The 4,788-nt window shown below is 43.0% G+C and overlaps 1 pseudogene; it reads right to left on the bottom strand.

Moving 5' to 3' along the window:
• Nucleotides 1–287: 287 nt before the first annotated feature.
• On the bottom strand, nt 288–657 carry LOC118847394 (annotated as a pseudogene).
• Nucleotides 658–4,788: the final 4,131 nt, after the last annotated feature.

Genomic DNA, 4,788 nt, shown 5'->3' with positions numbered 1-4,788 from the left:
AAACAAACAACTTCAGACAGCCACACCAGGTCAGTTGGTGTGAAAGCCTGAACTCAGAACAATTTGAAAAACAAAAATGTTTTTGGGAAAGGGAGAGGGCACCCAGTGAAGGCATCTTCATGAAATCCATATGGCTTTGGTTTGCTGAAATATTTTTACACTTTTAAAAAAGGGAAATATTTCAAAACATTTGAAAAATATGAAAACTGCCTGAACATATAGTGTTAGACATTCGGGACATATGGCTATCAAACACAGGAGACTTCTCCTTGTGAAACTATGTGTGGTCACCTAGACATCGATCTTACAGAAGATGGCAAGCCTGGGGTCTAGCAGAAGTTAAAGACAAAGAATTGTTGTCTGGAAGGGTAGGAACCAAAGAATTTCCATTGGTTGGGGAACAACCCAACTTCATCTTCCCCTCCAAATACTCGGCATGTGCAGGTTTATGATACCGAAGAACTTTAATGGCCTTTTCAGCCTTGACCTGTTCTCTTTTCCTTCTTATGTTAACAGAATCCTACCAGTCTGACAAGCACCATGCTTCTGGTCTTGGTTCTCCAATATCCCCAGAAATGTGCCAAATTTCCCTCTGCCACCAGCCTCTTCATACACTTCTCTTACTGCAGCTCCACCTGGCTTTTCCTTAGGCTCCATTCCACCACCAGGAACAATCCATTGATCTGGATACCAACTGCTCCTAGCTATAGGAAGGGAAGAAGGAAGGGAGGGAGGAAGGAAGGAAGGAAGGAAAGAAAGAAAAGGGAGAAAGGGTGGAAGGGAGGGAGGGAGGAAGGAAGGAAGGAAGGGAGGGAGGAAGGAAGGAAGGAAGGAAGGAAGGAAGGAAGGAAGGAAGGAAGGAAGGAAGGAAGGATGTCTCATGAGCAAATACCATGTTTCTCATTGTCAATTGAAATGGAAAGAAAGAGGAAACCATCACATTCTGTCATGATTTGCCCTCCCTTATAGCATGCAGGGTTCATAAAGGGCTAGTTTCCTGAAAAAAAATAGAGATGCCTCTGAAGACTTTTTCAACATGCTAACATTCTGGAAATGCTTGTGAACTCTCCTGTGTGGAGGAGGAGGCAGGAGGATCCAAGGAATAGAGATGAAATATTTCAGTTTGGGCATTTCCCAAGATCCTTCCTTTGGACCTCTTCTTCCTTCAATAAACTCTTATCGATGACTACCAACCGATAAGTCTAGCCCCTGCTTGACCTCAGATTCCAGTCCCATATGATTAACTGTCAGATTCACCTTGATGGCAACTCACATGGGAAATATCTCAAAATGAGGCCATTATCTCACCCACAACACTTGCCTCTTTTTGTAAATTCTCTCTGTTAAGATGCTCCCATCTGTCCAGTTGCCCAGACCCAAACCTTTCATCATCAGAGTCATCTTTGACTCTCTCCTCCCCGCTCCCCATATCACATGTTCAATCAATGGCCAAATCATATGAATTTTCTTCTGCTCCCCACTCACATAGTGTGACCCTTCATTTAGACTATTTTAATAACTTCCTAGTCGGTCTCTCTGTTTCCAGTCTCTTTTGTCTACATTCCATTTTCCACAGCTATCAAAATACTGTTCTTAAGATACAGGTCTAATCATGTAATTTCCTTGATCAAAAGCCCTCCCTGGCTTTCTACTGCCCCTGGGAGACAATGCAAGCTCCCTACCTTGACACTCAAGGCCTTCTCCCATCTGATCCTACCTTCTCTTTCCCACCTTGTTTCACATTTTCACATATTCCCTACTCTTGACAAATTGCATTATTGGCTTCTCCTGAACTCATCCCTCACTTTCTTTCCTACATTTATGCCTTTACACAGGCCAACTCTCATGTGTGGAACAAACTCTCATCTCTTATCCATCTGTTGACCTCCTTCCACCTTGGGCTCCACTTCCTCCACACTTCCCAGGAGCACTCTGTTGGAAAGTGAATGCTTCTCCCTCAAATTTCTTATACCTTTGTGTCTGCCTTATCACATTGGGTCATATCTATTTGTGTACCTCACCTGGTGGTGGGTGATGATGGAGAATGGTTCATTTTGTCTTTGTATCTCCAGCTGGAATACCAGAGCTAGAAGTTAGAGTTAGAAGGGGCCTCAGAAGTCAGGCAATAAATGTGTTTAATAAGATTATGTATGTATAGGCTATATCAAATTACAAGCCTCTTGAAGAAAGGGGAGAGGGAAGAGAGAAAATTTAGATCTTATAAAAGTGGATGTTGAAAACTAAAAAATAATTAATAATTATTTTTAAGTCAGCCAGTTCAACCCCCAAATACAACAAATGAGTAAATCGATGGCAAGGAGGTTGAAGTGATTTGCTTGAGACCCCACAGGTAGCCAGAGGCAGGTTGGGGATTTGAACCCAGGTCACCAGACTCCAGACCTGGTACTCCTTCCACTGTACCAGAGTAGGTGCTTAATAAAGGGATTGCTGGTGAGGAGAGAAGTAAATGGTCACTGAAGCTGGGCAAAAAGAGGGTCAAACCTAGCCCAGATGGACCCACTCAGTTTATGAGCAGATTCAAATAGAGTCAACATGTGTTTATAAAGCTCTTACTGTGTGTTAGGAGCTGGGCTAAGTGCTGGAAATGTAAATGCAAGCAGAAAGAAAGGGCCTTGCTTTAAAGGAGTTTATATTCGAATGGGGTGATGGGGGGACATAATACATGAAAGGAAGCTGAAAGGTGGGGAGGGGAGTGCCAGGTGGGAGGCTTCCTGGAGAAGATCCTGTGGAGTCAGAAGTACACCCTGGAAAGGAATTAGCCTGAGGCTGGTGTGTCATAGTGTCTCAGGACTTACTGCTGGGGAGAGCTCAGCTGGGCACTTGCTTCCCCCTCACCTTCTGCCACTTTCCCTGCAGGCCGGTGCAGGTGTCCCGAGGCACCCCAAGGCTCATGTCATGACCAGTGTCCCTGACCTCTTCTTGGCCACATTTCTTCTCCTACAAAAGGTTGTAGCTGCTATATCTGTGGGTTGCTTGTTTCCTTCCTTCCCCATCCCTTTTAGACTATTGCTTATAAATGCATTCTCCCCTAATATATATATATATATATATATATATATATATATATATATATATATATATATATATATACACACTCCATTGTTGACTTATCCATTTTCCATCCCATATCCCCTCTCCTTCTCTCACCAGGGTAGGTTGGTCTTATTCCTGGGGAAAGGATCTGGTAGGTGAGGCGAAACCTTTTAGGACGTTGTATGTGAGACAATCAGAGATTAGATGGAAACTTTTAGTCATTCATTGTTCTGTCTTACAGCCTTGGTGGGGCTAGAGAATCTCTGGATCTCATCCCTTGGCTCCCCCTTTCTCTTGCCACATCTGGTTAAGACTTGGGATTTCCAAATTTGCTGCTAACATTCTGACTTTCTCTTTTTTGCTGTTTGTTTCTTCTTCCAGATAATGGAGGGGCAAAAGGTCTGACAAGAAAAGGGGCAGTCAAAGAATCATGGATTTGTGCTGTTTGCCTTAATGCCACTGGTCGTGCCACAGCTAGATGGAAGGAGCAGGGGAAGGGAAGTGAACAGGCATTTTTCAGCACCTACTATGTGTCGGGGACTTAGGCATACTGAGTGACATGCTCAGAGTTACATAACCGATATGAAGCTGGATTTGAATTTAGCTTATCCTGATTCCAGCCTAATGCTAGTCACCCAGATGATTGACTTGCCCCAGGCTTAGCAAAGCTGTTAGGGATTAACTGGTTACAGAATCAGAGACCCTGAGTTCAAATCATATATCTGAAGCTTCCTTCCTATGTGATTATGGACAAATCAGTTAACTGCCACGGGCCTCAGTTTCCTCATTTGTAAAGTTAGGGCTCAGACTTGATGATCTCTGAGGTTCCTTCAGGCTCTATGGCTATTCAAAGTGTCTCCTTTTCTCCATATTTATTCTGTTTAAAACAGCAGGCAGTGCTCAAAGCCATCACAAGCCTCTGCTCCAGAGTCCTTCCTCAGCTCTCCATGAATGCCTGTTCTCCTGCTTTGGGCTTAGGGCTATTTTGCTTTCGCTCTGCTGATAGTATCTGAGTAGCCCGGTGAGGTTCTCTGGATGAGCTTGAAGTGGAAATGAAGTGTACCTGCAGAATGTGCTTTTTGAGATGTGTGCCAGGTGGGTGGCTGCTCTTCCTGCCTCCCCACCCAGGGTGAGGTGAATGATAAACCCAAGGAGCTTTCAGGAAAGCTTTGTCCCCTTCAGTCCCCTTCCCACCATAGGCTTGAAGGAATCTTCTAAAGTTCTCAGGAGAGGGAAATCTATTTCCATTCGAGGAGGATTTATTAAGTGTTGGGAACTTATTTATTCAGTTTAATTAATTGTGATATAGTTATTTATTAAGTTGTTATTTATTATTAAGTTATAGTTATTTATTAAGTTTAATAAACAGGGGTGCAAAGACCAAATGAAAAACTATCCCTCCCCTCTAGGGCTTTACGTTCCATAGTGCACTGGGGAAAAACACAATATTTCAATTTCTCCCATTGATTTGTTTCTTTGCTCTGAAATTTACAAACACCAAATAAAGTGGGCATTTGACATACAGCAAGACAGAAAAAGAGGGTTCAGGAAACACAGATAGCTAGCTCTTCTTTTTATATGAATAGGACAAATTTTTATTAGATAACTAAATGGAAGGCAATTAGAGGAAAGAGCAGAGGATCATAGACAGATTTCGAGCTGGGGCGGGGTTAGAGGTCAGGGAGTCTGGTGTCCTATTTTATAGTTGAGGAAATAAATGGAGAAAAGTTAGGT

This window comes from Trichosurus vulpecula, chromosome 4 (genome assembly GCF_011100635.1).
Source record: "Trichosurus vulpecula isolate mTriVul1 chromosome 4, mTriVul1.pri, whole genome shotgun sequence".
NCBI classification, from domain to species: domain Eukaryota; kingdom Metazoa; phylum Chordata; class Mammalia; order Diprotodontia; family Phalangeridae; genus Trichosurus; species Trichosurus vulpecula.
Note: the sequence above shows the minus strand (reverse complement) of the source record. Positions and strands in the feature narration are given on the sequence as shown.